This window comes from Pseudorasbora parva, chromosome 6 (genome assembly GCF_024679245.1).
Source record: "Pseudorasbora parva isolate DD20220531a chromosome 6, ASM2467924v1, whole genome shotgun sequence".
NCBI lineage: Eukaryota > Metazoa > Chordata > Actinopteri > Cypriniformes > Gobionidae > Pseudorasbora > Pseudorasbora parva.
In genome coordinates this window covers 33,539,806-33,560,043 of record NC_090177.1, presented here as the reverse complement: position 1 = coordinate 33,560,043, position 20,238 = coordinate 33,539,806, and the positions used below count along the sequence as shown (strand labels likewise).

The 20,238-nt window shown below is 35.6% G+C and overlaps 1 protein-coding gene across 2 annotated transcripts in view; it reads left to right on the top strand.

Annotated features, from left to right (window-relative positions):
- Window positions 1–20,238, top strand: part of nkain4 (sodium/potassium transporting ATPase interacting 4) — a 115,376-nt gene that overhangs the window by 70,106 nt on the left and 25,032 nt on the right. The gene's annotated exons all lie outside the window — the stretch shown is intronic.

Genomic DNA, 20,238 nt, shown 5'->3' with positions numbered 1-20,238 from the left:
AGTCCCAAAACCCTATTTTACCACAGTTTATGGTCTCCACACATTATATTTATTCTTACTATGTGCATGTCTGCTTTTATATAGTATAATGGAGAGGGTTCCCATAATACAAGTTTTTTTCAAACACATTTCCATCCTAATGGTGCTTTTTCATGACCGTACGAAAAAACGTTGCCTATCTCTCTACACTCAACCAGTCCTTAAAATCCACACCAGTTTAAAGTGTGCCCTAAATACAGCATGCATGTGCAAAACGCCCCTGCCCGAGTCCTGAAGCTCTGCTGAAGTGGCCCCTTGAGTCGAGGTCTGGCACGGCTCCAGGTTTAGTTGGGAAAACTCAGTGGGTTATAATCAGCAGGCAGCAAGCACAAGGACTGTGAAGCACATCTAAGTAAAAAAAAAACAAATACCTTTAAGAAAATGCAATGTACATTGGCCTCCAAAAGTATATAGACACTTAAGCCACACTTATCAACGCGCTTAACATATTGCATTAGGTACAAAAAATATTAAACCAAATGACATTTGCACATACATGTTGCTAAACCCATCATAAAATACAATTAAAATAAAATAAATTAATACTTGTATCCACAACTTTCCTGCAAGTCTTATTGGGCGCTGTCAAGACACTCGATATTTTCTGTTGACGGTAATCTCACTTCCGGTTTAGCACACATAACAGTTAAGCTGCGTTCACACCTGACGCGATTCGCGCGAATGACGCGAATAAATCGCGGAACATTTTGAAGTTGGACGCGTGAACATTTTGAATCCATTCGCTTCATTCGTGTGCGACATTCACTACACAACAGACGCAAATTCACGTCATGGGAGGGGCTTCTGCCAGGCAGCGGCAGTCGGCAGAAGGACTAGCCGAGTTTAGGCTGCCCTCGCCGGGGTTGATGAGCGCTGAGCGCCTGGGTCTCACACCTCCGAAACCTGCTTGGACCTGCTTCCATTAACCATGCAACATAAACGGAGTCGGACACGTTTGACCTGTTGTCTAGCAGCAACCTACGCACTCCATTCAATGCCTTACTAGCTTCAAATAAACTCAAGAATTGTGATGTAGATGTAATATTTGTATTTTTAAAATTTGTAATTGTTGAAATGTTGTTCATGTCAGTAGACTTTTTTTTTAATCAACATGAAAATAGATCCATGAACTTTTTTAAAAACCAACATTTCATTGCTGTAAATTGAATTGAGTCTGTATAATATATTAGTTTAACCTATTTAAAATACTGCAGTACAACTGTATAATTTTTTTTTTTGTGCAAGGGGTATGTTTATTGTTTTCAATAATTTACAGATTTAATGTGTAGCAAGACCGCAGTAATAGACTCCTGCACTCCCGCGGGACCCAGCACAATCGAGTGCGGCACGGGATAATATTTTATGGGTGAATGCGGATGCGTCAGAGTTCGGGTGGATAGTAAAGAAATGTATAGTTGTGGATAGTAAAGAAATGTATGATGTTAAAAGAACATTATGTAAGAAATGTATTTCAATTAATCATAAAATGGCCCTGATATGTCACTAGACATTAATAAATCATGTTAATTTCAAATAATTCTATCACTGACAACAGTAGTCCGGCCAGGATATTGTCATTTAAAAGTTGTTGCAGCCCTCGACTGATGTTGATGTAGACATGTTGTGTTTTGACCTGAAGCTCCGCCCTCCACCCAGGGACGGAGTCGCCATCGGAAGAATCGGGAGAATTCCCGGTGGGCCGCTCTGTCCGCTCATAAATTGGGCCGGCAGACTCGGCTGCTTAATTTTTATTTTCTCTTAATTTTCTCTGTATGTCTATATGTGTTTAGTTACTGTGTGGCTGATATAACAGCACTGCTAATTACACTAGATTTCAATTTAAAGCAACGCATGATCATCAGACCGTGCTTGGGCTCCCGGGCTGAAAATGGGTCCCACTCCGCCCCTGCCTCCACCTATCGACAAATCACAAAGTCAGTAGTGTTTGGGCATCCGGGTTGCCAGTTCTGCTCTAGCTACCACAGCTGTAGCTACAAACGTGACTGCTGGATCCTGCAGTATATCTGGCAACCTCGAGCCAGGGGGAGAGGGGATACACCACTATACAGTGATTGCAGTGCCAGTTTTGGCCACAATCTCTCATACACTTCCTTTAAAAAAGATTTCTATTTAAAAAATGCTGCTCTTTTGATTAATTATTTTTATTAATTAAAGAATTGTGCAGGGAAAATATTGTTGAGTCTTGGAGTCAGAAAAAAAATCAACCAACCTCTACATCTCCACATGTTGTTTGGGAGGGTTTCAAGAAAAATCCTCCCCGCTCATCCAAAAATAAACTCCAGCATATACAGTGTAAGACGAGACTGGAACTTCAAAAGGTACCTAAAAAAAGATCAAACTCACCAGATGGATTTGGTGCAAACAGGGATGAAAAGTAGACAATGACCACAGTAAATATACCGCTGTATCTTGTATAATGTTGTGGCCCTTTTTTTTTGCTGGAGGTCCTGGACATCTTGATCAGATACATGGTAACATGGACTCTAGCAAATACCAGCAGATAAAAAAATCTAAACCTGATGGATTCTGCTAGAAATCTTATAATGGACAGTGGTTGCATCTTTAATCAGGACAATGATCCAAAACAAACATCAAAATCAACACACAAATGTGTCACTGAGCACAAAGTGAAGCTTCTGCCATGACCGTCCCAGTCCCCTGACCTGAACCCTAGAGAATGAGTGATGAACTGAAGAGAAGAGCTGGGAATCTGAAGGACCTGGAGAGATTCTGGATGGAGGAATGATCTCTGAACTCCAAACTCATCAGGCATTATAGAAGACTCAGAGCTGTTATCTTGGCAAACATATTTGATAAAAGGGTGCCAATAATTATGGCCAACATGTTTTTGAGAAAAGCATTTATTTCAAAATGAGCCCCACCCCCCACCCCTACCCATGTAAGGTTCGATTTGTGCAATTGTTTTGAATGAAAAATCTAAAGGATAAACTATGCAGATTTATTTTTACAGCCATCTTTGTTCATATTTACCAGGGATGCCAATAATTCTGAACACAACCATATGGCTTATCACAAGTCAGCTGTATCTGTTCGTTCTTGTTGTACAGTGTTTGTCAAAGGACTAAGCAAATATCTGTGGAAATAAAGCCTGCATGTTGAAAGTGGTGTTGTTGGGGTAGAAGGAGTGTGCTTTGGGGATCTGAATGGTTAGGAGTGCCGGAAGGTTCTAGAAAGTGATGATTATCCTTTCATGCTCCAACAATGAACTGCTAACTTCGTGAGGAGAGCTGAACAAAGTGGGCTGCAGGAAGTGGGAGTTGCACACAAGCTACAGTCAAGTTCCCACAGGCTTCTTTAGCGGGAATGTAGAGATAGGTTATGTAGAGGAGACACATTTGTATCTCTGTTGGCCAAAGTACACAGTTTGTGGTTTTGTCAAAATTTGGAAATGAAGTGAGAAAACGTTCAGAAGAATGTTGAAGATGGCTAAAGGGCCAAGTGAATCTCTCACTTAAGTCAAATTACACCACAAAAAAGGAATTAAATTTTACATAAAGAAATAAAATACATTTTCAGACCATTGTCAGTGCAAACCAAAAACAAATAAAATAATAATTTCTATAATTTATTCTTGCGTCTTACATTTTAATTGCTCTGAAAATCGAGTTAAAATGATTTATATTTATTCATTATATAATTATTACAGAGGGTTCACTATGACTTTGAAATGAAAATTCACCCATTCTGCACGATTGGGAGAGAAGCGTTTGTCTCCTGTGTGACACATTTTGTTGCTTTGTATTGAAAGGGCAAACCGTACACTCCAAAAATCAGTCATCCCAAAGAACTGCTGAAGAACCAAGATTTGGTGCTATACAGCACTTAAAGTGGTTCCCCTATGATTACAAACCAAACAACCACTTTTAGTACTATATAGCACTGTTTTTTTAGAGTGTAGAGCAAGAGACACAGAGTTGAGTCTGATACTTCATAAATGATTTTGAGGTGTGTGTGTGTGTATGTGTGTGTGTGTGTGTGTGTGTGTGTGTGTGTGTGTGTGTGTGTGTGTGTGTGTGTGTGTGTGTGTGTGTGTGTGTAACTTCAGAACTAGGTCATTATCAGAAACGCATTTTCTGCTGTAGTCGAATACTCATGTTCTTATGCTTGAGAATTTGCAGTCACAAGAGGACACACACACACACACACACACACACCAGAGAAGACAAGTGAATGGCTGAGAGAGTCATTAGCTCAGCTTTATGCCAATCCCTCCCTGCGGATGTGAGAGCAGTGTCTGTTTCCCCATTAGTGTAACCCAAGAGGGAAATACCTGTGGAAACTTCAGAGCCCTCCAGGTGTTTCTGTAGGAGTGCTCTGAGCGCATAAAGTTGGAAAAATGCAGTGCAGAAAAGTGCTTGAGGCCATTCACATTTTTTCTATTGTCCAGTCGAATGAATGGAGAGGCGGACCGGACCTTCTGTTGTGGTGACGGTTACCTTGATAGACTTATTGCACAGCTGATTCGGGGGTTGCCTAGCAAAATAAAATAAAAAACACAGCACTGCTCTTTTCTAAAAAAAACTTCAACCGAAGGAAGGCAGTGTGGCGCGCCTCGCGTTTTCTAACCTGAAAAATATGTCCTTGTTTGTACTTATTTGACTCATCTTATCAAGCAGCCAATCAGTAATGACCTAAAATCTTCATAGCCACACCCTAGCAACCACCCTATAGACTTCCACTGAAAAAAAGATGAGAAATTAATCAGATCATCACAGACACGTGAGTTTGGCTTTTCTGATTTGGGCAGATACGCTTACTATGTGTTAGCATATATATCTTTTAAAATCTATTAGTTTACCTGTGCTTTCTGTCTAGCCAAGCCCTAGCAACCATTTAACTTGAATTAACCAGTTAACTTGAACAGGAATTAGCCATATATTTAAGCACCAGAACATTGATATTTGGGTGGGTTCTTTTTGTTTCGGATGAGAAACCAGTCTGTAAATATCATCATGGTAACTGTGTAACCACACCCTAGCAACCGAACTGTGACATAAAGAAGCCATATCTCAGCTCCACAACATCGTACAGACATGGTGGTTGGCTCTTTTGCATTGTGTAGAACACTGTAGCGTCTGTCCAGTGCCGGGTTTTGCCACTGCAAGCACAAATTTTCTTAAAGGAAGATTGTGTATGTAAGATTGTGGCCAAAACTGGTACTGCAATCACTTTCAAATGACTGTAGAGCGGTGTATCCCCTATCCCCTTCCCCCAGACTCGAGGTTGCCAGATAGGCTGCAGGATCAGCAAAAACGTTTGTAGATCTGCAGCTGTGGTAACTAGAGCAGATCTGGCAACCCGGATGCCCAAACACTACTGACTTCGTGATTGGTCGATAGGTGGAGGGCGGAACTTCAGGCCAAAACACAACATGACAACATATCAACATCAGTTGAGGGCTGCAACAATTGTTTATACTGTTGTCTGAGGTCAACTAATGATGTTCGTGTGGTTTTTACATTAAAAAACATCATGACTAATAAGTAATAGGCTATTTTCTACACTGTCTTTTGAACGCTGGGTTTTGATGGGTGTGACGCACTGGAGACTTGGAAGTAAACGCCCACGGCTAGGATTGGATAAGATTTGCATATTTAATGAGCTTCAACACTGTCATTTCACATGAGGAGAGAGTGAGGGAGAAGCGGCAACCGGAATGATTTTCTCGATCACAAGTCTTGTAAACATCAGTTCAGTTCACATGTGGGAGGGGTTGTTTTGAAAGTCGCAAAACAACCCCTCCATACATTACAACATACATTTCTTACAGTTGCTTTAAGGAAATGTAGATTCTAGGTTTTTTTTTCTGTTTAATTTTGATTTTTTTTTTTAATGTCCTAAAGGTAACAATGTTGCAAATAATCACAAATCTCAAATAAAAGAAAAGAAAAAAGAAAAGAAAAAGAACATTTATGAATTATAATTAAGTATATTTTATAAAATAAAGCAGCTCCTATTTAGTTTGCCCTCTTAATCTTGATAATAAACATATTTTGATTGGTTATTTGAATCTCCATTCACTGACCTTAAAATAGCATGTCTGCCATCATAGAGTGTGTCTCAGTTTTCACTCTTCTGTACTTTTTCTTGTTATCAGCATAAGTGGGTGGACGAGTTCATTCCTCCTCCATCTTTGTATCTCGCTATTTTCCTTTTTTCCCCCTCATCTGACATCTCTTTCCTCTCATATCGCAGTTGCTTCTCTCTTCAGTGAAACACTAAAGTCAAGATAAGGCAGCTGCTTCAGATGGAGAAGCATATCTTGTCAGGATGGTATGGGAATTCATCACTTCTTTTCCCATCATGCTCTCTGCTCCAGGGAGAGACAGTAGAAAGCTGTGGAACATTTGACCCGAAATTTAGATATTCAAGTTCACACTGAAAATCTACAAAACATCCAAAAGCTCCACTGAAAATGTGTTTTTTTAAGAAAAATATATATAATACACGAGGGCCCTGATATACATGAAGCAAAATCAAAGAACAAAGAGCTGTGGTGTCATTTCAGAAGAAAACTGATCAAAATGAAGGTGTTGTTGAGTTCAAAATATGACTAACATCGATAAACGGTGTACCGGCTGTTAAACACCTTTTAGTTGCCATTGGCCCAAGAGGATGATTCAATGCTTCATGCAGGGTTATTATCATTAATTATTGTTTTGTATAAATTTTAGTTAAAAAAACTTTTAATACCGTTTATTGCCAAGGCGACATTTCTAATTTGTTTAGTTTGTTAAAGCCCTTTAAATAATTAACTATAAATAAGTAACTCAAACTAATACTGAAATAAAAAATAAAATAGCAATTTAAAATATCAAATTTCAAAATTAATAAAAAAAAAAAAAATTAAATGAAAGATAAAAAAATAAAGCTAATTCTTAAATATAATTATGAATAAATTCTCAAATTCTAAAAGGTTTCATACAATGAAAATGAATGTCGTTTTCAGTATAGATTTCTTGCCTGACTTTTATGATCTACTAAAGAAAATATTAAAATATATAAATTGTATTGAATACAATAATAAGCTTTTTTGAGCCAACTTTTCCATTGGGCACATGGTAGTAATAATAATAATTGCAGTTGTTATTTTTATTATTATTACTATTTAAATCATCGTTAGTAATTGACATAACCTAGGACCACAGTTATTTAAAGGTGTCATGAACTGGCTTTAAAAAAAATCATACTGTTGTCTGAGATCAACTAATGATGTTCGTGTGGTTTTTACATTCATAAACATCATGACTAATAAGTAATAGGCTATTTTCTACACTGTCTTTTGAACACTGAGTTTTGATGGGCGTGACGCACTGGAGACTTGGAAGTAAACGCCCACAGCTAGGATTGGATAAGATTTGCATATTTAATGAGCTTCAGCTCCCCTGTCAGTTCACATGAGGAGAGAGTGAGGGAGAAGCGGCAGCCGGAATGATTTTCTCGATCAGAAGTCTTGTAAACATCATCAAACAAACACAATGATTTATTTCTCATCCACCTGCGATTGATTGGACTTTTATTTTTATATTACACATAGCGCGAGATCAGTCGATATAAGTGTGAACCGCGCGCATACAAATCTCAAATCGAGAGAGACAACGACACAAATCAAGAACGGAATATAATGAGATTCATCGGCCTGTCGGACGTAAGTATGAAGCTCAGGACCGTTTGCTGAGCCTGGTGTCTATAAAAGCTTTTCTTTGACTAACAAGGACGTTTCAGCTCTGAAACTTACAGAATATTATATATACCATGACCTTTTATATATAAAAAGCTCAAGGGAAAGTTGATTTCTCAATTCATCACCCCTTTAAGTGCAATTTTTATTTATTTTTATAAACAGCACCCAACACACTTTTTAAAAAAGCGGTCACGTTTAAACTCGGCAAAATTATCACAGATTCAACTTGTCTTGCACCCATCCAGACTGTCTGAGAACTTGATTATGAAAAAATTCACTTCAAAGTGTCTCCCTTCACTCCCTGCGGTGGTTTAATCACTTTTCATGTACACACAAATGTAAGTGGATTTTTGTATTCCTCTGCAAACATCTGAGAGCCGTTTGTTTAGCCGCTCGGAGTCGGCAGCCGTGGCAGGTGGAATTTTTTTGTTTGGATTTTAATCTCAGATCTGGTGAGTGTGAAGTGCTGTAAGTGTGCTTGCGTGTGCAAGAGCACTTTTGTGAAGTGATGTTGAGAGTGCTCTGACTCAGATGTGATATGGCTGTGAGATCTGCCTCCAGGCAACTGAAAGAGCGAGGGACAGATCAGAACTATAATGTGTATATGGAGAGGCACAGCCATACACAGCACATGCAAGCAGCCAGTTGGACTAATTTCTGCCGCAGCAGGGTGACACGGTCGTACACGGGGCACATAATTAACCTGACAAACATCATGTTCATGCGGTGTGTCAAAGGCAGCATTTTGTGATGTGTGTTCATCTTGTGATGTGTGTTCATCTCTGGGTCTGTATTATTCCAGACTCTTTCGTTCTCTTTTTCTCTTTCTCTCAGCTGCAGCCAGCTAATACTATGGCAGATAACACTACGTGAGAGCAGATAATAAATAGTTTGTTTGTTTTTTGCTCTAATGCTCCTGGTGGAGAGGACTGATTTCTTTGCTCGACTCTTGCTATCCTTTTTGAGAAAGAAATACGCTTTAGTATACTAAAAAGAGTATTTATTACACAAATAATATACAGAATTGTGAGATATAAAGTCAGAATTGAGAGATATAAAGTCAGAATTGTGAGATATAAAGTCAAAATTGTGTGATATAAAGTCAGGATTGTGTGATATAAAGTCAGAATTGTGTGATATAAAGTCAGAATTGTGTTATATAAAGTCAGAATTGTGAGATATAAAGTCAGAATTGTGAGATATAAAGTCAGAATTGTGTTATATAAAGTCAGAATTGTGAGATATAGTCAGAATTGTGAGATATAAAGTCAGAATTGTGAGATATAAAGTCAGAATTGTGATATAAAGTCATAATTGTGTGATATAAAGTCATAATTGTGTGATATAAAGTCATAATTGTGTGATATAAAGTCAGAATTGTGAGATATAAAGTCAGAATTGTGAGATATAAAGTCAGAATTGTGAGATATAAAGTCAGAATTGTGAGATATAAAGTCAGAATTGTGAGATATAAAGTCAGAATTGTGAGATATAAAGTCAGAATTGTGAGACATAAAGTCAGAATTGTGAGATATAAAGTCAGAATTGTGTGATATAAAGTCAGAATTGTGAGATATAAAGTCAGAATTGTGAGATAAAGTCAGAATTGTGTGATATAAAGTCAGAATTGTGTGATATAAAGTCAGAATTGTGTGATATAAAGTCAGAATTGTGAGATATAAAGTCAGAATTGTGGGATATAAAGTCAGAATTGTGAGATATAAAGTCAGAATTGTGAGATATAAAGTCAGAATTGTGTGTTATAAAGTCAGAATTGTGAGATATAAAGTCAGAATTGTGAGATATAAAGTCAGAATTGTGAGATAAAGTCAGAATTGTGAGATATAAAGTCAGAATTGTGAGATAAAGTCAGAATTGTGAGATATAAAGTCAGAATTGTGAGATATAAAGTCAGAATTGTGAGATAAAGTCAGAATTGTGAGATATAAAGTCAGAATTGTGTGATATAAAGTCAGAATTGTGAGATAAAGTCAGAATTGTGAGATAAAGTCAGAATTGTGTGATATAAAGTCAGAATTGTGTGATATAAAGTCAGAATTGTGAGATATAAAGTCAGAATTGTGAGATATAAAGTCAGAATTGTGTGATATAAAGTCAGAATTGTGAGATATAAAGTCAGAATTGTGAGATATAAAGTCAGAATTGTGAGATATAAAGTCAGAATTGTGAGATATAAAGTCAGAATTGTGTGATATAAAGTCAGAATTGTGAGATATAAAGTCAGAATTGTGAGATATAAAGTCAGAATTGTGTGATATAAAGTCAGAATTGTGAGATAAAGTCAGAATTGTGAGATATAAAGTCAGAATTGTGTGATATAAAGTCAGAATTGTGTGATATAAAGTCGGAATTGTGAGATAAAGTCGGAATTGTGAGATATAAAGTCGGAATTGTGAGATAAAGTCAGAATTGTGTGATATAAAGTCAGAATTGTGAGATATAAAGTCAGAATTGTGAGATATAAAGTCAGAATTGTGAGATATAAAGTCAGAATTGTGAGATATAAAGTCAGAATTGTGAGATATAAAGTCAGAATTGTGAGATAAAGTCAGAATTGTGTGATATAAAGTCAGAATTGTGAGATAAAGTCAGAATTGTGAGATATAAAGTCAGAATTGTGTGATATAAAGTCAGAATTGTGTGATATAAAGTCGGAATTGTGAGATAAAGTCAGAATTGTGAGATAAAGTCAGAATTGTGAGATATAAAGTCAGAATTGTGAGATATAAAGTCAGAATTGTGAGATATAAAGTCAGAATTGTGAGATATAAAGTCAGAATTGTGAGATAAAGTCAGAATTGTGTGATATAAAGTCAGAATTGTGTGATATAAAGTCAGAATTGTGAGATATAAAGTCAGAATTGTGAGATATAAAGTCAGAATTGTGAGATATAAAGTCAGAATTGTGAGATATAAAGTCAGAATTGTGAGATATAAAGTCAGAATTGTGAGATAAAGTCAGAATTGTGTGATATAAAGTCAGAATTGTGTGATATAAAGTCATAATTGTGAGATAAAGCCAGAATTGTGAGATATAAAGTCAGAATTGTGAGATATAAAGTCAGAATTGTGTGATATAAAGTCATAATTGTGAGATATAAAGTCAGAATTGTGAGATATAAAGTCAGAATTGTGAGATAAAGTCAGAATTGTGAGATATAAAGTCAGAATTGTGAGATAAAGTCAGAATTGTGTGATATAAAGTCAGAATTGTGAGATATAAAGTCAGAATTGTGAGATAAAGTCAGAATTGTGTGATATAAAGTCAGAATTGTGAGATATAAAGTCAGAATTGTGAGATATAAAGTCAGAATTGTGATATAAAGTGATAATTGTGATATAAAGTCATAATTGTGTGAGATAAAGTCAGAATTGTGAGATATAAAGTCAGAATTGTGAGATATAAAGTCAGAATTGTGTGATATAAAGTCAGAATTGTGTGTTATAAAGTCAGAATTGTGAGATATAAAGTCAGAATTGTGAGATAAAGTCAGAATTGTGTGATATAAAGTCAGAATTGTGAGATATAAAGTCAGAATTGTGAGATAAAGTCAGAATTGTGATATAAAGTGATAATTGTGTGATATAAAGTGATAATTGTGTGATATAAAGTCAGAATTGTGAGATATAAAGTCCGAATTGTGAGATATAAAGTCAGAATTGTGAGATATAAAGTCATAATTGTGTGATATAAAGTCAGAATTGTGTGATATAAAGTCATAATTGTGTGATATAAAATCCGAATTGTGAGATATAAAGTCAGAATTGTGAGATATAAAGTCAGAATTGTGAGATATAGTCATAATTGTGAGATAAAGCCAGAATTGTGAGATATAAAGTCATAATTGTGTGATATAAAGTCAGAATTGTGAGATAAAGTCAGAATTGTGAGATAAAGTCAGAATTGTGAGATATAAAGTCAGAATTGTGAGATAAAGTCAGAATTGTGAGATATAAAGTCAGAATTGTGAGATAAAGTCAGAATTGTGAGATATAAAGTCAGAATTGTGAGATATAAAGTCAGAATTGTGTGATATAAAGTCAGAATTGTGAGATAAAGTCAGAATTGTGAGATATAAAGTCAGAATTGTGAGATAAAGTCAGAATTGTGAGATAAAGTCATAATTGTGAGATAAAGTCAGAATTGTGATATAAAGTCAGAATTGTGAGATAAAGTCAGAATTGTGTGATATAAAGTCAGAATTGTGAGATAAAGTCAGAATTGTGAGATATAAAGTCAGAATTGTGAGATAAAGTCAGAATTGTGTGATATAAAGTCAGAATTGTGAGATAAAGTCAGAATTGTGAGATATAAAGTCAGAATTGTGTGATATAAAGTCAGAATTGTGAGATAAAGTCAGAATTGTGAGATAAAGTCAGAATTGTGAGATATAAAGTCAGAATTGTGAGATATAAAGTCAGAATTGTGAGATATAAAGTCAGAATTGTGAGATAAAGTCAGAATTGTGTGATATAAAGTCAGAATTGTGAGATATAAAGTCAGAATTGTGAGATATAAAGTCAGAATTGTGTGATATAAAGTCAGAATTGTGTGATATAAAGTCATAATTGTGAGATATAAAGTCAGAATTGTGTGATATAAAGTCAGAATTGTGAGATATAAAGTCAGAATTGTGTGATATAAAGTCAGAATTGTGAGATAAAGTCAGAATTGTGAGATATAAAGTCAGAATTGTGAGATATAAAGTCAGAATTGTGAGATAAAGTCAGAATTGTGTGATATAAAGTCAGAATTGTGAGATAAAGTCAGAATTGTGTGATATAAAGTCAGAATTGTGAGATATAAAGTCAGAATTGTGAGATAAAGTCAGAATTGTGTGATATAAAGTCAGAATTGTGTGTTTTAAAGTCAGAATTGTGAGATATAAAGTCAGAATTGTGAGATATAAAGTCAGAATTGTGTGATATAAAGTCAGAATTGTGATATAAAGTGATAATTGTGTGATATAAAGTCATAATTGTGTGATATAAAGTCAGAATTGTGTGATATAAAGTCAGAATTGTGAGATATAAAGTCAGAATTGTGAGATATAAAGTCAGAATTGTGAGATATAAAGTCATAATTGTGTGATATAAAGTCAGAATTGTGTGATATAAAGTCATAATTGTGTGATATAAAGTCCGAATTGTGAGATATAAAGTCAGAATTGTGAGATATAAAGTCAGAATTGTGTGATATAAAGTCAGAATTGTGAGATAAAGCCAGAATTGTGAGATATAAAGTCATAATTGTGAGATATAAAGTCAGAATTGTGATATAAAGTCAGAATTGTGAGATATAAAGTCAGAATTGTGATATAAAGTCAGAATTGTGTGATATAAACTCAGAATTGTGAGATAAAGTCAGAATTGTGAGATAAAGTCAGAATTGTGAGATATAAAGTCAGAATTGTGAGATATAAAGTCAGAATTGTGAGATATAAAGTCAGAATTGTGTGATATAAAGTCAGAATTGTGAGATATAAAGTCAGAATTGTGAGATAAAGTCAGAATTGTGAGATATAAAGTCAGAATTGTGTGATATAAAGTCAGAATTGTGAGATATAAAGTCAGAATTGTGAGATAAAGTCAGAATTGTGAGATATAAAGTCAGAATTGTGTGATATAAAGTCAGAATTGTGTGATATAAAGTCAGAATTGTGAGATAAAGTCAGAATTGTGAGATATAAAGTCAGAATTGTGTGATATAAAGTCAGAATTGTGTGATATAAAGTCAGAATTGTGTGATATAAAGTCAGAATTGTGTGATATAAAGTCAGAATTGTGAGATATAAAGTCAGAATTGTGAGATACAGTCTTTTTTGAAACAGTCTGTGTTATATAACGGTCTATACATAAATGTCAAATAGTGATGCTTTCTAAGGCATCCTATAGTATTACACATATTAAATATGAAACTTTTGTTTGTGTTACAGACATAAATGGTACATCAGATCATACAGATTATGATGTGCTATTATTAGCACCTTTTGATGCAATCCATAAGAAAAGTCTCTTTTGTCTTTTTATGGCATCGAAGTTCTTGCAAGAGTTCTGTCTGTTATCTGTGAAAATGAAACTCAAGCCTGTAATGTGATTTCTTCCTTATATAGATTGTATTTCCAAGGCACCTCAAACTCAAGCATTATGTAGGTGTGTATTACCAGAGCCAAGATCAGACAGAAATGCTATATAACTGTTGAGATGACAGAACCAGGTCATGTGCACAGAAGCGGCGTTTGATCTGTCAGTCATACAGAGTCTTTCTGCATTAGGCAATTAGTTATAAAGTTAAAGGTATAACTCCTATCTATTGCTATTTATATAGCTAAATTCGGGAGGATTCATCACAAGCATCTTGTTAAAAGACAATTAATAATTCATTTTTTAATTGTTTTTTTTTTATTATTGGACTCTCACGCTAATTTGTCCTGTTTAGTAAATTTGGCCCTTGGACTTTGCTTTTCTAATACTAGATGCTTTTCCAAGCTTAGTATGTCATTTTCACCACTAGAGGTCATAAACTCATGAGAGTTGTTGTCTTTACCTCTACATCTGGAGGAAAAGAATCCAATGGGAAGTGGGCAGAAATCATATTCATGAGTCAGCTTATGTATTATTATCGTTAATGATTACTGTACAATGAAGCAGGGTGGGGCCGAAAGCTGTTGGAGCGGAACGAGGCCACTGGAGCGATTGCTAATGAGAGATGAGAGCAACAGCGACACACATGGCTCGAGAGCACTAGAGTTTTTATTATGATGCAGATGAGTGCTTCCCCTTCCTCTGCCCATGTGTATGTGCGGTAACGCAGCGCTGTTTTATCATATTAGATACATCTAAATGTGTTGAAAGTTATGTTATAACGCTACTCTGTGTGTTCGCTCTGCGGCTACTATGAGACACTTGTTCACACTGCAGTGAGCTAGAGCGATATTAGAAATGATAAAACACGGTACTTGCGGTAAATCAAGAAAATAAATTAGATTTAAATGCTTGGGGTATCTGCTTATCCCCAGGGCATCCAAGATATATGTGACTTTGTTTCTTCAGTAGAATACAATTAAAGATTTTTAAATCCAACCGTTGCAGTGTGAGTCATATGTCACATGTCAATGGAGTGTATTCCTATGAGAGTAAAAAAAAAATAGACATGCGACTCCATATTAAACCCTACAGCTCGTGGCGGCACATTGATGTCTTAAGATACGAAACGATCATCTTCGCAAACACACATCACCTCCGCTGGGTGAGGACAAATTACACAATATGGCATATGATACGCACAAGACATCACTTCCGCCGCTTGTATCCGATTGAGATACGGCATATCGTGTATGAGTTGTATTTGAGGTAAAAAAAAAAATATAAATACTGTTCAGTTTCTCACACAAAACCAATCATTTTGTGTCTTAAAGGGGTACTTCAGCACTGGGAAGATGAATCTGTATTTAAACTGGGTCATCAATGTAGTAGAAATGTGAAATTATTTTTGAATTTGGTGCCTTCTAGACTGAGAAAAGACAGAAAACGTATTTTTGTCTCATGGGGATGAAAGACTCCAATTCCCAGAATGCTTCGCTACCCTGTGAGGCCGTTCCCAAAGCCACCAATTACTGTGACTGAGTTGGAGAAGACACTACAATTAAAAACTGAACGTGTCTGTTCAATATAATGAGTGAGTCACCGCGCGAGTATCACAGCACTGAGCACTAACTGCAGGAGTCAGATACATGAGCTGATGAGCTCTCGTGATGAGAGCTGAGGTAATCGCGACTACACTCGCGGCATACATTCACAACGCGAGTTCAGTCTGGCGCGTTTCAGTTCATGCCTTTGCAAGCTTAACTTTCATAGAAATTCATTTGAGAAGTTAAAAGACTTACATTGCTCACCATAGCTCCATTTAAATGAGTCCCTCTAGCTGCGAGCTGAGCTCTGAGTGTGATCTCCATCCCCCATGCGCGGGTTCAAAACATGCGGAAATGGCTCCCTCTGCTGGCTGTAGTCTTTAGCCTTTGGCCAAACATTCCTCTGATGCAAATATCGTCAATTTGCATCATAGGAGGAATTTTTCCAGAAATAAAATGCATAAATCTCTTGTCTCAGGGGGATATGAGGGGGGAAAGCACAATCATTTGAATATACTCCAGGGATTCTACCGATACAAAGCCATATGCTAATCACACTGACATATTAGATGCCCTGTGGTATAAGTAGATAAACATCACATTTTCATTTTTGGGTGAAGTAACCCTTAAACAATCAGACTAACTGTGTTGAGCTATGACAATGATTCCTTTTCTGTTGATAAATGATCCAAACAGTTGCTCACCTGTCTAATAAATTATACTGTATTCATGTGTCTTTGGTGTTTCCATGGTTTCGACAAAATAAAAATAAAAGAGATCAAGGGTAGCAGGTATGATGCCATGGAGATTTCTCTGGATTTAAACATTAATTTGGAAACATTTGGGATAATGTAAGTACACAAGTCAACCAAATATATACTGTGAAACACCATTATAGTTTTGGATATTTTAATCCAAAAACCATACTTATTTCGTGTCTTTAAAAATTTGGAGCTGCATACATTTTACCCAGTTAATTTCCCTTTTATATATAATTTTTTTTAATGAGTTTTAAATTCTCAAGGCAAATTCCCCAATGGTTACAAAAACAATTTTGAGGGAATTCTATTCATATTAAAGGCATTATGAAGACTAGACTGAGAGACTGAAAGTTGAATTAGCTGGCATGAGAAACACCCTGAGGGAGTTGAAGGCCACTGACCCAGAATCCTCTTCTCTCTAGTTGTCACCTTAATTTATATAGCGCTTTTTACAACACTGATTGCTTCAAAGCAGCTTTACAGTGATGGAAGTCATTTTGTTTTAGAAGAAAAGCTAAAGTAAGGTTTCTACAGCAACCTTACCCTTTGACCTGAATGATCAGGCCGTGAAACGCAGCAGAAGCAGCGTTAACCCACCCTGTCAACTCTGACTTTTAATATTACAGAGAGAAAACAGGTTAATCCGTTTCACCGGAGAGCAGAAAGAAGCTGTAAAATGAAGATGATTGTGCAGGTCTGGAGCAGGGAAATACAGGGTCCTGGCTTTAAGATTGTGACTTTTAAATAGCTAATGGTTTTTAATGACCATAATTAAAGAGATATTGAGTCGTGCTCTAGATCTGAGCTTAAGAGTGGTCAAGTCTCAGGTGGAGAGCCGCTCTTTCTGACTTTTTCACTCTTTGCCTGAGATGCCCTGAGCAAGGAATTAGCTTTGAATTGATTACATTTGGGTTTCATTTGTCTCATGGTCTGAGGGTAAGAGAGTTCTTCAACAAAAGATTTAATATTTATATTTGAATAATAAATAGCCTGTTCTATGGTTTGATTGTCAAAACTATTCGTTTATGGTGAGTGATAATGTACATTCAGCCCATTATTACAAATTATTACAAAATAAATTCCGACAAATTTGCTCACAATTGCACATTTATATCTCACAATTCTGACATTATAAAACGCAGTTGCTAGATATTAAGTCATAATTGTGATTGTCAGTGTTTTTTCCCTCAGAAATGGACTTTTCCATTTCCAACTCCCGCGACCAATCTCCGTACTATGGGAGATCGGGCCTTCTGCTCAGCAGCCTGGGAGTCTGTGGAAAGCTCTCCCTGACCACCTGCGGACCCCACAGACTGAAGATGCGTTTAAGGCGTGGTCTTAAAACCCACCTTTTTAGCAGAGCTTTTAATTGATTTGTTACTTCTTAATTTTTCAGTTTTATTTATTTATTTTATTTTATTTACTTATTTATTGTTGTTGATTGTTTTAATTCTGTAGCACTTTGATATTTTGTTTAATATAAAGTTCATTACAAATAAAATCTATCATTATTATTATTATTATAATTTTGACTTTATAACTCGCAATTGTGAATTGGGAATTATCTTTTAAAATGTTTTATTCTGTGACGGAAAAAAGGTTCCATAGGACCCCAACATAATGCAAAAAAAAAAAAAAAAAAAAAAAAAAAAAAAAAAAAAATACAAAATGTTTGCTTTTATATTTAACAAGAATGAATTACATTGATCAAAAGTTCCAATAAAGATGTTTTTAATGTCAAAAGTAGACATTTATGATTATCAAAGAATCCTGAAAAAATGTATGACAGTTTCCACAAATATATGAAGCATCGCAACTGTTTTCAGCATTGATAAGAAATATTTCTTGAGTCTCAAATCATCATGTTAGAATATGATTTCTGAAGGATCATGTGACACTGAAGACTGGAGTAATGATGCTGAAAATACAGCTTTGATCACAGCAATAAATTACATTTTAAAACATATTTACTTAGAAAAAGTTTTTTTAAATTGTAATAATATATTTCACAATATTTCTATTTTTTACTGTATTTTTTTAATCAAATAAATGCAGCCTTGCTATGCATAAGAGACTTCTTTTTAAAACATTAAACAATGTTACATTAATTTTTTACTCTATATCCATTGTAAACATCATGATGGTGAACATACATGCAGGTTTATATTGAAGTCAAAGTTGAATGGCTTAAAACTACGGATCCACTCAAATGGATCCAAGGTTAATATGACGTGCTGATCAAGCCGGCTCTCCACTGCAGTTGGCAGTCTGGTTGTTGACATTTCCTCTGAGGCAATTGGTATTTTGCAACTCCTTCAGTGTAATAGAAGCTGATTGGAGGTATGAACCACTTTGCCCTGCACGGAAAGACACACACAGAGAGAGAGAGAGAGAGAGAGAGAGAGAGAGAGAGAGAGAGAGAGCACAGCAGCTGTGCATCTCACATACACAATACCACACCCGCTCTTTCAGCCTCTCACGGCCTCGTGGACTCTCATTTGAGCATTTAAGTTGTTGTCATACGTTTATCCCACCATCTCCTTCATATGCAAACACACTGCATTATTTAAATTTTTTTCAGGTGCGTGTACGTTGGGCCGTCTGCCCAATGACAGATTAATTGGTTTGGAATTGTGCCACTCTTTGGGAGTTGAGTTTGCCCTGTGTGTGTTTTCATGCAGAGCTGTGCCATCTGCCTCTGTGGCACTGCCATAGCCATCTACACAAACACACACACACACATACACGCACACACTAGTACTCTCTTTACTTGGCACATGACTTTGTATAACTCTCTCTAATGTCTCTTTGAGTAATGTATTATCGGCCATGTGCTTCTCATAATGAATGGTTTATAATATACGCCTGCCATTCCTGCTGCACATACTTATGGTTAAGGATTTTAACAACCCCCTAACACTTTAGTGTAAAACCTTGGTGTGTATCTATTCCTGCACCATTTGTGCTACAGAAATCAATGAAGCCTCTAAATCATTTAGTAAAGGCTTATATCGAAAGTGACAAATAAGGAACATCAAAAGCAATTTGTGGTGAGGTGTCATTAGGGGTGTGTGATTTTTGATTGTGGGTGATTAAAATTTGTTCATGATCTACTTTTGAAGAAATATTGTAGTGCTACAGTGCATTTTATCAGGTGCAGCTCTGGCGCTTCTGTGCCAATCAAGCGTGCACACTTAATAATAAAAAACATTTTATTATTTTAAATGATTAATAATTTTAACAAATTATTTAAAAAAGCAGCGTCAAGTGGTTCCACGCAACTATATTGAGTAATTTCTACAAATAACAATTTAGTTATATGAACAAAAGATATTCAAGTACTGCTGCAAAATGTATTTGAGAAAATACAAACCATTTGAATTTGTCACCGTTATTATATGTGCCGTTTATTTAATACTTAATAATGTTGTGTTAAATGTATAACGTTTATTATGTTAGGTGAACACATTTATCAATTTAATTTACCTTATTCAATTAATTTGCTCGACAAATGTAAGTGGATGTAAAATGCAAAAATAACTCATTGGACAAACTCAATTTCATTCAGGGCAGGAATTCTATCCAATAAATGTGTGTATATAAGTGCCCACAGCCTAAACACAGGCACCACTCTTCTGCATAATGGTAACCACTGAATTATAGAAACTCAAATGTCCAACATAACTGAATATTAAACACTAACATAAACTAACAACATCTTTCCGATACTAAAAAAACAAGTAGAATAACACTTTAATCCCTAGATTTACTCTTCTAATGCAGTCCCTTGCAAAGCATGCTGGGAGCTACAGATCCACTGCCCAGTTTGTTCGTTTCACTCAGCAATGTTAAGTTGACCGAACAAACAATAAAGTTGTCAATACTCATTTTAGTAAAATCAACTCAGGTAATTTAAGTTCATGTAGTTACATGAGTTGTTTAAGTAATGTGAACAAGGATTGTTTAAATGAAACTAACAACAGTGAAAGTTCATTTTTTTGAGTGCATAAAGCAAAAAAGCATTGCATGAAATGCAATGGGACATACACACAAACAATCA